This window comes from Spinacia oleracea, chromosome 2 (genome assembly GCF_020520425.1).
Source record: "Spinacia oleracea cultivar Varoflay chromosome 2, BTI_SOV_V1, whole genome shotgun sequence".
Lineage (NCBI taxonomy): Eukaryota > Viridiplantae > Streptophyta > Magnoliopsida > Caryophyllales > Amaranthaceae > Spinacia > Spinacia oleracea.
In genome coordinates this window covers 92,806,004-92,821,118 of record NC_079488.1, presented here as the reverse complement: position 1 = coordinate 92,821,118, position 15,115 = coordinate 92,806,004, and positions in this window count along the sequence as shown.

Below are 15,115 nucleotides of genomic sequence, written 5' to 3'. Positions count from 1 at the left end.
ACACCCAATTGACTAGTATAGGAGTCGCCATTCAGTTTTTAACGACAATGAGAAAAACTGACAAAACCCGGTTATCGTGACATAAAGGGAGTGCAATTATGTTTGACCACGACGGCAGTAGGTTCCCTTGTGATCCCTGGTGTGGGGATCTCTCAACATACACCCGCAAGGTAGAGATTGAGGGTTCGGGGGACTGTAACTACCGAGAGGAGTACTCGCTCTTCGATAACTCCAGAGGCAGGATATCCTTACTAGCTCAGCAGAAATAATTGAAGGGACATGTGTTAACTATTAAACTAATCTGAGTTGATTTTAACAATATGCAACATATAGTACTAGATCGAGCGCGATTATCTGATTTAGATTGTTTTAAGGGACCTAGCATGATAATCCAATTTCCCAAAAATATCATATTTATTAGGCGTGATCGAACAATCAGATTTAGTTAGTTTAACAGTTCATAAAAGGGCGAGGAAAGCAATTAAATCATAGAAAAGTGACACATTACGACGCACCCTTGAGAGGTGCGTCACGGTTCTCAGAAAACTAACCACTTTGACTTTGCTATTTCTCCTTTTATTTAACGAATCTCAAATTATGGGACAGGATACGTTCTGTTCGATTTATGGATCGATTGCGACAGAACGCGTGATCAGTTTTGCAGCGTGAGGCTTAGGCTTAGGGGTTTAGAGTCAATACTCAAAATAATAATTGTGTGTTCTTTTTTCACGTCGAACTTGGGCTATATTTATAGAAAAGAGTTCGTGGAAAGATAGAATTGTAGAGCTCTAATCCACGAGGAATTAGGAAAGCATACGTCCCAGGTAATTTCAGCGCCCAGAGCCAGGCGTTGAAAATAGGATCTGGGCTATTTTCTTAGTCAGATTCGGATTCCTAGAATCCGGAGTGTTTGAGACTTAATCGAGTCTTTTAGTGCGTATTAACCTTGTGACGGAATGCGTCTGGGCCCGTTACGAACTCTAGGCTCGTTAGGATTTTAATTAATACGTGACTCTTATTTTCGAATCATATTAGGAATAGAATTATCTCATAATCTCTATCTCATTTAGGATTTATGTTGGAGTGCAACACCTAATTCTGACAGGTTTCTATCTTTTATGACTTGCCACTTTTAACAACTACCCATTACGGCAGTTACTATTTTTAGCAGGTTTCCATAAATAGCAGGTTTCTATAAATAGCAGGTTTTGGGTGAAATGAAAAGGGGAATTGAGATTCGTTATTTTATAGGAGATGCGTTGTCAAGTAGAGATTTATGTTTTCATCATCGAACCTTCCCTTTCGGGAATGGGGATAAAAGTAGGTGTCTACAGTTAGCCACCACTTTGACTGAGTCTTGGAGTAAGACGATGGTCAAAGTATTAGACAGATTGCGTCACACAAGCCATGGTGACCTGCTTTTGGCGAGGGTCTCACGAGCCCCCGAGTGATAACATTTGACTTAAGGGTCATCACTTGAAGTGTCGACATATCCCTCACGTGTCATTGGGATTTGTCAACGAATAGTATAGAAACTTCCTCACTTTGTCATTGGAAGGATCTAAAGGTGCATAGAAACTCCCTCACTTTGTCATTGGAAGTAGCTACAGATGTTTTCGAAATCAAAGCTATAAAGTGTAATTGGGCCTGGCCAAGCCCAATCACGAGGTAAAAATATTTTTAAAGATTCTCATTTTCAGGGTTAGCTAAACGAGAAAACCCCCTTGTTTTTATGGGACGTAAAACGAAGGAAAATCCAGCACATTGTTCTTTTTTGAAAAAAACGGAAAACCAATCTTTGGAAAAAGGGAAAGCTACTTGACAGGCTTAAGTCATATCACCTAATCAAAAATAACCTAAGTCCACTAGCTAGGTAGCAAGGGAAGTCAGGATCGAATCCACAGGGAAACAATGTTCTTTCTACTATTAATCAATTAGACTAGACTATTGGGAACAAGAGTTGGTTTGATGGTTTGCTAAAACTACGGCGATAATTAAACAACTAGGAATCAATATATTAAGGAATCTAGGGCATAGGTTCACCAACAGATAACAATCCAGGACAATAAACAATCACGATAATCAACAAAGTAATTAATTAGACTAGCATGCTCTCTCGAATCGATACTAATCATAGACTTAGAATTAACGGGCTCTCGCTACGTATTAACTCTAATTCCACCTATTGACACAAGCCTAAACATCAAATTGCATCTCTCGAATCTTAACTTGATATTGCATAACTACCACAATTAAACCTGCGCAAATCTAATTGTATAGTGAAATAAACCAATCAATAGGAATTAATTACAATGCCAACAATCACAATTATTCAATATCCCTTCATATTATTCAAGGATCCCCAAACCCTAAAAAATAGACTACTCAAGCATATTAACAATAAACAAAGCAATTAACATGATGGGAAACATGATTATAGCAAAACAAAGAATTGAAATAAAGAACAATACCTAATTGAAGAACAATGGAAATAGAAAGCTTGAATTTTTATTGAATTTGAAACTAAGTGTTTTGAACTAATTTAGAGAGAAAACAAAGCTAAGAGAAAATAAACTAAGGGGCTAATACTAGAAATTAAGATGTCCAACTAAAATAACTAAGCCTAGTATTTATAGTTTGCCCATAAACATAAGGAAAAACCGGAAGAAAATCGCGGAAAAAGGGCCCTGGGTTGTCGTCGCCCGGTCGGGCAGCCTTCCGCCCGTCGGGCGACCAGCTCGTAACCCGCCCGTCGGGCGAAGGTCTGCCCGCCGGGCGGAGGGAGAAATTCTGGAAATCATCGGCACGCGCCCGGTCGGGCAGCTCCCGCCCGTCGGGCAGAAATTCGCCCGTCGGGCAGCCATTCGCCCGCCGGGCGCTCGTACAAACTGCACGATCCTCTATCTTTAAAACGCCATATCTCCTTCGTTATTCGTCGGAATTAGGCAAGTGACCACTCGTTGGAAATCTATTGAAGTCTAAAATCCAACCCAATTGAAATAACTTCATTTGGAGTTGTAGAACGTAAGTTAGGATCAAAATAGTAGACGAGTGTCGGTTTTCTAGTTCTTTCACTATCCGCTTTGCTCGAAAACTCTTCCAACTGAATGTGTGTGCTCTCGAAAGTACATAATCTCTTGTATTAATTAAAATGAGTAGAAAATGCACAAAAAAATTCTAATTCCTACAATGATGAACCTGAAACTACAAACACACTACAAGGAGCACATTAGTACTAAAAATCGCTCCGAAGAGCTCATTTGAGATCAAAAAGTACTATGGGCCGGGGGTAAAAACACTATAAAATATGAACATATCAAACTCCCCCAAGCTAGATATTTTCTTGTCCCTAAGCAAAGAAATCATCGATGAATACATAAATCAACTTCACCCCAAACACATCTTAAAACAATGGATACGATTCAAGGTAAAATCCAACAAGCATGCATCAATGTCAACCGATCAAATCTATTCGACCGCTAATCCACCTTAACAATCGTCACGCAAAGCGAACCATAAATGCACAATGGAATTCAAGACTAGTGCTCACACACTCGTCACTAATTTATGTGGCGGATAAAAGATGTACCCATTCGCTCTCCTCCCAACATATAAGTGAACAATGCCCTCCCAAACTCACAACACTCGTGTGTCTAGAAAAACATACACTCAACCTAGTAGTCGACTCGGAATGTGTCATGTCATAACTTGCATTGATAAACAACTACTTTCACATAAGTACGACTCTATGCACAAAGGTCAGAAGGTCTTCAAAGCTTGTAATGTTAGGTTTAGGTAAGGGTGCGGTAAATTTGGGAAAAATGTGAGCTTAAAGCCTTGGCTTTGGGGAGCATAAATCCTAAATACAACCATGATCAACCAATATAATGACCATAACTCTCCCACTTAACACATGACAAAACAACAAATAACCAACACCATACTTTCTTGCCTTTTTCACAATTATTACCAATCACTTATAAGGATATGAATTTGCAAAACTCGATTGAAACAATGCTTTAAACTTTTTCTGAGAGTAATAGATTTTTCTCTTTCTTTTCTGTTTCAATCTCTCTTTTTTTTCCCCTTTTCTTTTAGAAACCTTCACATTTTTTTTTGCTCTTTCATCTCTTTCATTTTCAACTCATTTTTCAACAACAAACATGATAAGACGAACTCCTTTTTCAACAATACTACAACTCCCTCACCTCACTACTATTAGCTCCCCCAAGCTAGGCTTGGGACTAGTAACCAATGGGGTTTTCGCGGGCTTGTAATGTGGCTAGTCACCGAATAAAGGGCACAAGCAACAACATGGGTAGAAAAGGAGGGAACAAATGTATCTAATTTCATCTGAAGGCTACCTAAATAGAAAAATGCCTTCGTCCTTCACAATGTGCATGTATATGAGTCATAAAACACTACTAATAGTTGCAAATCAATACTCAAAATTAATGACACACCAGGAAGCTATCACACATTCCTAACCAAAACAACTAGCCGAGCACCAAGTCCACAAATAGTTAGTCAGAGTTGACTCATGTTAAGGCATCAAAATAGTCAAATCTCAAATCATGGTTAACAAATCAACAATGCTCGTCATTAAAAACCAAGAATCAAAACAGTTTTCAATCAAGGGGCACAGGGAAGCATGTTTTTTGTATTCATCGGAACGTATTTTTGGTCTTTTTTTTTTCTTTTCAAAAGTGATAAACTACTCTAGAAAGCAATAACACATACCTCCCCCAAGCCAAACTCAGCAATGTCCTCAGTGCTTGAAGGAGTGGAGATCGAGGGTCTCAATCTTCATTGAACCCCTCCAGCTCCAACTCTTATGCGCCTCCCGCAAAGCGATTGGTTAGTAAATAACCAACCAACGAGCGCAGAAGCTTGTCATGCGCACTCGCACATCTGTCGTGCAACAAGACATGCACGATAATCAACAACAACATTTGCATAAAGTCCGAACGAACTCTATGCCAGTAAGGAGTGGGATGCCTAAAGGAAGAAGAGCAAAAGGAAAAAACAATAATAAAAGAAGAATAGGAAAAAGAAGGAAAAGAGAAAGTAGGCATACTCTCCTTATGGAAGCTGTTTTTGCGGACTATTGATTCTTCAACCTCAATGATCAATGAAATATCACTCTCTATGTTTTGGCATTCATGGTGGATAAGCTCTTCACCATATAGAGCTCTCTGCAAAGCATCCACCTCTTCTTTGTAAGTACTGCAAGTACCTGCAAAGGATTCACAAAGAGGAACTGGAAAAGAATAATAATCCATTTTTTTTTTCAAAGACAAACTAAAGAAAAGAAAATATGTACATGCTCTCAAAAAACATGAAGTTCTTCGAGACTCAGGAAAATATTCTAGACCACAAAACTAATAGCAGAAAATAAAACCGTTTCCCCGGCAACGGCGCCAAATTTTGACAGGCTTAAGTCGTATCACCTAATCAAAAATAACCTAAGTCCACTAGCTAGGTAGCAAGGGAAGTCAGGATCGAATCCACAGGGAAACAATGTTCTTTCTACTATTAATCAATTAGACTAGACTATTGGGAACAAGAGTTGGTTTGATGGTTTGCTAAAACTACGGCGATAATTAAACAACTAGGAATCAATATATTAAGGAATCTAGGGCATAGGTTCACCAACAGATAACAATCCAGGACAATAAAAAATCACGATAATCAACAAAGAAATTAATTAGACTAGCATGCTCTCTCGAATCGATACTAATCATAGACTTAGAATTAACGGGCTCTCGCTACGTATTAACTCTAATTCCACCTATTGACACAAGCCTAAACATCAAATTGCATCTCTCGAATCTTAACTTGATATTGCATAACTACCACAATTAAACGTGCGCAAATCTAATTGTATAGTGAAATAAACCAATCAATAGGAATTAATTACAATGCCAACAATCACAATTATTCAATATCCCTTCATATTATTCAAGGATCCCCAAACCCTAGAAAAATAGACTACTCAAGCATATTAACAATAAACAAAGCAATTAACATGATGGAAAACATGATTATAGCAAAATAAAGAATTGAAATAAAGAACAATACCTAATTGAAGAACAATGGAAATAGAAAGCTTGAATTTTTATTGAATTTGAAACTAAGTGTTTTGAACTAATTTAGAGAGAAAACAAAGCTAAGAGAAAATAAACTAAGGGGCTAATACTAGAAATTAAGATGTCCAACTAAAATAACTAAGCCTAGTATTTCTAGTTTGCCCATAAACATAAGGAAAAACCGGAAGAAAATCGCGGAAAAAGGGCCCTGGGTTGTCGTCGCCCGGTCGGGCAGCCTTCCGCCCGTCAGGCGACCAGCTCGTAACCCGCCCGTCGGGCGAAGGTCTGCCCGCCGGGCGAAGGGAGAAATTCTGGAAATCATCGGCACGCGCCCGGTCGGGCAGCTCCCGCCCGTCGGGCAGAAGTTCGCCCGTCGGGCAGCCATTCGCCCGCCGGGCGCGCGTACAAACTGCACGATCCTCTATCTTTAAAACGCCATATCTCCTTCGTTATTCGTCGGAATTAGGCGAATGACCACTCGTTGGAAAGATATTGAAGTATAGAATCTAACCCACTTGGAATCATTTCATTTGGAGTTGTAGAACGTAAGTTATGATCAAAATAGTAGACGAGTGTCGGTTTTCTAGTTCTTTCACTATCCGCTTTGCTCGAAAACTCTTCCAACTGAATGTGTGTGCTCTCGAAAGTACATAATCTCTTGTATTAATTAAAATGAGTAGAAAATGCACAAAAACATGCTAATTCCTACAATGATGAACCTGAAACTACAAACACACTACAAGGAGCACATTAGTACTAAAAATCGCTCCGAAGAGCTCATTTGAGATCAAAAAGTACTAAGGGATGGGGGGAAAAACACTATAAAATATGAACATATCACTACTCACATCGTTCTTTTTTGGAAAAATGGAAAACCAGAAAAAGTTATCGCTGCAACGACTAAGGACCTGCGCGGTTAGTGACGCAGACCCCGCCAGCTAAAGATGGCGAGCCTGTCCACTAAGGGTGGACACCCCGTCCGATAGAAGTGGACGAATCTATTTTTGAAATTTGAAAATAAGGACCTACGCGGTTTGTGACGTAGACCCCGCCGGCTAAAGATGGCTAACCTGTCCGCTAAGGGTGGACACCCCGTCCGATAGAAGTGGACGAATCTATTATGAAATTTGTTTTGTGTTTATTTTTTTGAAAATGAGGACCTACGTGGTTTGCGCCGTAGACCCCGCCGACTGAAGATGGCGAGCCTGTTTCATTTTTTTTTTTTTGAAGACTCTATTTTTGGAAAACTGAGGATCTGCGCGGCTAGTGACGCAGACCCCGCCCGCTGAGGGTGGGCGAACCCTGTCCGCTGAGGGTGGACGTCCCTGAATTCGTTTTTCGTTTTGGAACTCGCGTGGTTCGTGACGTGATCTTGCCAACTGAGATGGGCAAGTTTCCTATTTTTTCATCGTGATTTCTTTTTTGAGAATTTCTTTTGTTCATTCTTGCAAGAGCGAATTCTTTCGAGGGATGCTCGAATTTAGTTGTGACCTGAACGTGGGTTGACAACGGGTTTAGACGGACCTTTGTCTTGCGACCGTCTGCTTCGTGGTTTTGAGCTAGTCTTTACGGCTAGATTTTTGCCACTACTTGGTCTTTGATCAGAGGACCATGTACAAGTGTCAATAACGACCCTTTTCTGAGGTCGAACCTGTTCTTTTGAGATCATCCAAACATGGGACGGCGTATAGCGTAGTCCGGGAATGTGATTTCGATTGCGCACTCTTTGTTGGAGTATACTTTTCGCGAGCCCCCAAGCACTTGGGCTTCGTTGGTCATTTTTCGCATACTTCATAACGTCTTTTAATCATGTTTGGGGGTCGTGCTCGTATGTGCGAGCGACCTTTCATAGTGGTGTGCTATTTTGGCGAAGTCGTAGGGTGCGACTTCAGTCTTCGGGCGACAAGGTTTAATATCATCCGATTTAGCTTGGCCCGGTTTAATCTTTTGACAGACAAACATTTTTTTATTTGAGAAACCAACGACTTAACAAATTTTTTTGGTGTTTCGAAGAATGACCTTGATATTTCATATTTGTTTTGCAAAGTGTACATATATGTTCCTTGAGACAAGTCTAAGTTTCGACCAAGTTTTACCATTCATTTTTGCTATTTGGGAGCTTAAAGGTGCTTTTGGGCTTGTTCTTAATTGCAATAGGGCCTCGTGTCTAGCAACACGGTTTTAAGTCTTTTCCTGTTCCGCGTTTTGTGAAATCTGGGCCTTGGGCTGCATTTTCGACGCCCAAGCCTGGGCGTTAATTATTTCGGCGCCCAGCTTCGGGCGCTGAAAGTCCTTTCCTGGCGAATTTTGACTTTCGGATTTCTTAACGCGTTTCCGAATGGGATCAGGGTGTCACTTGATGCGTTCAGCTATATATAGGGGCTAGATACGTCCCTATTTTCCATCACTCTCAATTTCCTTCTTTCTTTGCTGTGTTTTAGTTACTCCTTGCTTTCGTCATGTCGATTCCTACTTTCTCACTCCAACGGGTTGTTAGGCGTTGGCTACGGGCCCTTACTCCTACAGAAAAGGCTTTGTTAAAAGAATATCACTTAGAGACACATTTAGGCTTACAATAAATTAATATTGACTATAATTTTCTGCATGCAGCCCTAAGCTTTGGGATTTCGATCATCATGTTTTTGTCTTTCGGGGCAACGAAATATGTCCTTTGCCAGATGAATTCGCTGCGATCCTTGGTTATCCTACTAATGCTACCCCTGCCACTCCTGGCACTATTGAAGAGGATAAAACAACCATAGGGGCTTTCCTAGGACTAGATGCTAACATGCTTGCTGGAATTGTTGTAGGTGATAAGGTTAATTTGGCAAAACTTGTAAAATATCACTTTAGGCCTAGTAAGAATATGACCGAACAGAAATTGAATATTCGAGCCCTTGTATTTTGCTTGTTGAATCATTATTTGCTGTCGAATAACAATGGTGAGTTCGGTGACATAAGGTTGATCCCCTTGATTAGCCAGATGGAAAGTTGCTATTCTATTATGCCGTTGGTTGTTGCCGAGACTTTGCTGAGTGCGGATGAGCTGAAGAAGGATGCCAAATCTGAATATTTTAAGGGAAGCCCCCTATTACTGCAGGTAATCGATTTTTTTTCTTTGCGCACGTATACGTTTTTTTTTTGCATATATATTTTTTATTCGTCCTGCCTTGGGGCTGAGTTTCAGCGCCCAGGGCTGGACGCTAGAATTTTCGGCGCCTGGTCCTGGGCGTTGAAACTGCGCCCCAGGAACCGTTTTCTTTTTATTTTTATTTTTTTATCGTACCCGTTTTTTTTGCAGATTTGGCTCGTGGAACGGCTTAGGCTCTTGGAAACTCCTGCCGATCCTAAACATTATCGCCCTATAGCCTTGGGTAACCGAAAATATTTGCACCGATGCCAGGACGAGGCCGAGTGGGCCTCCTTTTTTACTCATGGTATCTGTGAAGGAAATAATGCCCTTGGTCCAAGTATGCATTCAATGTTAAGTCTAATAAATGCGGTTCAGTATTAATTAACAAGTTAATAATTCAGTGAGATCAAGTGAGCTGAATGCCTAGCTAGAGGCCGCTTCAGTTCAAGTGGAATTAATGATATTAATCCACAGCTTACTCTTGACTGAACCCGTAGGGTCACACAAATAGTACGTAAACGGATCAAGTATTTAATGGCATTAAATACTCCATCTATGGATATTCGGAATCGACGGATCTTGGTTTCAGTGGGAGCTGAGATCGTCACAGGCAAGAAATGAATACTCCGGAAACGATGATATTGCCGGAAACGGAAATATGGATCGTATCGGAAATATAAATATTATCCAAGTCGTAGATGTTGCCGGAAACGGAAACATGGTACGTATCGGAAAATATTATCGGAAATGGAAATATTGCTTGAATCGGAAATATTGCCGGAAACGGAAATATTGTCAGAATCGGAAATATTATCGGAATCGGAAAATAATTCCGGAAACGGAAATATTAAATATTTGTTCGAAACGGAAATTGATTCCGGAATCGGAAATATTAAATATTGTTCGTATCGGAAATGAATTCCGGAATCGGGAATTTAATCGGAAGCGTATCGTACGAATTAGCATCGGACGAGGCCCGCTAGACGAAGGCCCAGCACGAAGCCAGGCCGTCGCCCAGCGAGCCAACGCGCACCATCGCACGCCAAGCCTCGACCAGGCCCAGCGCAAGGTCAGGCCCAGCCAAGGCCGTGGGCGCGCGCGCGAGAGCACAACAGTGGGCCGAGCGCGATGCGCCTAGCGTGGGCCGCAAGGCTTGCGCGGGTGTACGGTGCTCGTGCAATGCTTGTGCGGGAATCCTGAAGCAATCGGGATTCGAAGTGTGATTAAATCCTAAAACTATTAGATAATGATTATTTAATTAGAGTCCTAGTAGGGTTATAATTAAATAAATTAGTATCCTAATAGGATTCCAAAACCCTTTCCATAACTCTATAAATAGGTGCCTAGGGTCACATATTTTCATAGATTATTCAAGTATTCAAAGTGAGTTTTTGAGAGAAAATTCAGACACATTCCTTGACTAAAAGTGCCGAAAATCTTTAGTACCTTAAGGGCGATTCTAGTTGGTCAATCTTAAGGCGGATCCGGACGTGCTGTGGACTATCTACGGAGGGACGACACTTGGAGTCCTAAAGAATTGTTCTTGTTCGGTTCGGGCGCAGCTAGGGAAGGCACTGTAATCCCCCGTAAATTTATAAATTTTATTAATATATTTTAACGTATAGTTATTTATACTTTAAATAGAATTTACGAATTTATGTAATAAATATATAATCGACGTTTATTTATTTTATTTAATTACATTTTAAGCATTTTAGCGGTTTATGAAATCAAAAATAATTTTAGAATTTTTATGTTGAAAATAATTGAATTACGAAAACACGTTCGATCGAATTTGGAAAACAATTCTAACCTTTTTGGATTCAAACAACCTAAATCCTACTCCTAGCCCAATTAGGTAAAGCCCAAACCAATAAACCCATAACCCTTTTCTCCTATTCAACTTCACGTGAAACAAAACAAAACAAAAAACTCCAACTCTCAAACCCTTCCTCCTCTTTTTGGTTAATTCCTAAAACCTTAAATTAATTTATATTTTAATTATATTTTATTAATTTAAATTTATGTTTCTTGAATTAAATTATTAATCTTTATAGTTAAATTATAATTTTCAGATTTGATATTGATATTGTAAATTAATTAATTTTAGTTTTGGATGATTAATATGTAAGTTAAGGTTTTAAATTACTTTAGTGATTTAATTCGTGTTTGTTGAATATAAATTACAAGTTATTATGATTAAAGTATACTTTCATATTTTATATTATGTTTAAGTAACAAATTTAATTTCCAAATTTATTAATTTGGTTAAATAAGTATTTTAAACTATTAAAGCATGAATTTTTAAGGTTTTATTATGTTTAAAATCACAATAGAATGATTATACCTATTAAAGTTATTATTTTTATGATCTTAAGGATGTTGAATATATTTTGAGCAAGTTTTGAACTATTTTATATTGCTGGAAATTTAAAAAGGAACGTTTGTTGGAGTTTATGGTAATTAGGGATCGTTAGGGAATTAATCACTATTTTAGGAAGTTAATTAATTAAGTTTCGATATTGGGGAATGTTCTAAATATGTTTAGGATGTGTTTAGAGTATGTTAGTGTTGCTGTAAATTATTAGGAATTGATTTGGGTACGTTTCTTGATTATTTTAGGCGGAGAATTCTCTTTAGGCGACTTTCGAAAGTGTTAAAGTGGCCTATCAGTTTGTTTACACAAGGTACGTACATACCTGTGTGCTTGGAATGTGTGCTAATTGATGAAACCATGTTGAATCTTGTTGTTGAACTTGGTTATGTTGATATTATTGTTGAACTTGGTGATGTTGATATTATGGACGAACTGGGTTATATTGAATGTGCATGTTTAATACTGTTGGACAAACTTATTGAACTTATTTTGCACTATAAGAACAGTAACATGTTAGTATGGATGTTTGATACAAACATGTTGGTTGGGAACACTAGATTATTCTATATGATTGGGTTGGATCAATTGGTTGTTGTTCCCTTTCTATCTTTTCACTACTTTATAAGGGCGGAGGACCTTGTTTAGTAAGTTGAAACTTTATGCCCATATACAGGGTTGCTCATGGTTAAAGGAAAGGTTGGTTAAGTTGGAATGAGTCTTGATTGATGCTTTTATGATCACTTACTTAATTCCAAGATAAAAACAGTTGTGAACAAATGTGAATTGTCTGTCTTATGTAATGGTTGAGTCATAACGGAATCTCAATTTGTAAATCATGTAAAGTGAAACTGAATAGCAATAGCTTTAGACTGTGCACGTCTGAAGTGACGGACAAACAGGAGTTGGGGTTCATGGTGGTAGCCCATGGCCTTTAATTCGGACCGGATTGATCACCGTGTCCTATTTTTATTTAAACGTTCCTCGATATCGCAGGTCACTGAGGTTACGGAGTCGCGCCCGTACCTCGTCTTCCTTAGTGAAGACTTCTGGATGGTCAACTCGGTCCATTGTCTATTTCAACTAGAATAATATTATTGCTAAAAGTCTAGCCTAGTCTAGTCTGGTCAAGTATGGTCGTCAAACTATCATGTTTTGTCTGCCCTTGTTTGTGTTCATTAGCATCATGTTAGGGTTGTTCGTTTAATAGAATCATGTTAGGATTATTATTGATTTAGTATGTAGTACTCAGCTTTGCTGATTACGTGCTTTTGCTTGTGCATGTTGATCATGGCTATGCCTTATTGATCCTGTGATGACCCAATCTTTGGTGAGCAGTCTCTAAGGATCAATAAGCATTGTCCATCTGCAGGTTTGAAGATGTTGCATCATTGGGATCGGGAATAGAGAGCTTGTATTTAGTTTTGATTTACTAAGTTGACTTGGGTTTGCTTAATTGGACTTTAAACTTGTCATACTATTTATATTTCCTTATTTTCGTTGGTTGATTTTTGGGACTAAACCTGTAATCGATTATTTATAAACCTAAAGTTAGTTTTATGTTTTCCGCTGCAAAATTCTGAATAAGCCGTTACGTTTTCACACGGGCGATAATGCCTTGATAATTCTCCACGTTTATATTAAAAGGTTATTTTAGAAAATTGAGAATTGTCGGGGTGTTACAAAGTGGTATCAGAGCTAAGGTTTTACTTTAACAATTTTTTTTAGGCGCCTAACTATCTAGTTATTTAAAATGAATTTCTTAAAAATCGAGCTTCTACGCATTATAGTGTTCAAAAATTGGTACTTTTTTTTGGGGGGCCGATTTCCTTTTATCTTGTTTGAAAGTATATAATATTTCTTATTTAAGTTCGGAATTAACTTATTTATTCGAAACTTTTCGTTTATGTGAATTAAGTACGTTTTTCTTTATTTTCGAAATTAAATTAAATATATTCGAAAAAAATAAAATAAAAATCTTATTCCTTAAGTATATTTATTCGTTTAATATTTATTCGTTTAATAAATATTTATTCGTTTATTATTTATTCGTTTAATAAAAATTTCTTATTAATTATTCGTAAAAAAAAAAAAAAAAAAAAAAAAAAAATTATTTTATCTATTCGTTTATTATTAATTCGTTTAATAAACTTTTTTCTTACTAATCGTTCTTGTTTTCTTCTTTAAATTCTTCAATGTTTGACCTATTATGATTTATTATGAGAGATGGGTAATATAGGAAAGGGCATATAGGGTAGAATTATATGTGCATTAGTAGTTAATTGCTAGCATAAGAAGTTAATTGCTATGTGCATGTGTTAAATGTTTAAGTGTTGCATGTAAATGTGCATAGAAATTGTTTGATTCCACAAAACTTATTGTTTTATTGAATTCTGATTATGCTTTGGTTGGGAAATCGTTAGTAAGATCTTAAGTTGTTTGTTTCATGAATAAAACGCTTCTTTCCAAGTACACCAACATAGGATCCTTCGAGAAGATCGACGAATACTGAGGATCTAGATTTCACTTCACAAATTTCCAAGGAAAGAACAAATAGACAAGATGCCTTAAACATTTGAAGTTGTAATAGTTAGTTTGTTCTTAAATGTTTTGGAGAATAAGTAGCAAAGCTACAACAGTTTAAAGTTAAAGCAATAAGAGTTTGAGTTATTCTTTATTCTTTTAAGGATGTATTAAACCTTTATAGAATTAGCAATAAAAGTTAAAGCATTCGTTTCCAATGTGAGAATTCCATAATTCGCCAACAATAGTTTATGCTTATGTCATAGAACTTTTAATTTTATTTTGAGGACAGGTGTGTTGTGGATATTTAGGATTGTTATTAACATTCTTTTGGGAAATAGAGTTAGATCATTGATTATCCAAAGGATCAAGAGTTTATTTTGGGCACGCAAAGAGAATGTTTTCTTCTTTATTCTACCTTATTATTCGCGATGATTGAAGTTATTCCTTGTTTCTCAGCTGAATGTTCTGCATGCAAATATCATTCGTAGATGATTGTTCATTTTATGTGAATTTTGGATGTTGGTGTGATATTACATTGCTAGAGGATAATATAAGTAAAGTTTTGAACCTGAATTAGAGTATATTAATCTCAGGTCGCGTTCTAGGATGACCAACAGTAATGACATAGATGCTGTTATTCGCCTCTTGGCGGAAAAGCTGACCCTACGTTTTTAGAAAACCGGGTTGGAGAGTTTGAGAAATCGTTTGGGGTTGTGAACTGTCCTGAGAATATGAGAGGGGGTCAAGTTGTCATGTATTTGAAAGATGATGCCGATTTATGGTGGAGAGAGAATAGAGTTAGGCTTAGCGCTGCTGAGAGATTCAATTAGGATTCAATTGTTACTGCCTTAAGGGAAAGTTTTACCCTACCTTTTATGAGAAAGCAAAAGTTTAGGAATTCATAAACCTTAGTATGAGGAGCACGACCATAGCTGAATACGATGCAGACTTATAGCATGACCACCTTAGGATTAAATGGGGAAACCTTTATGT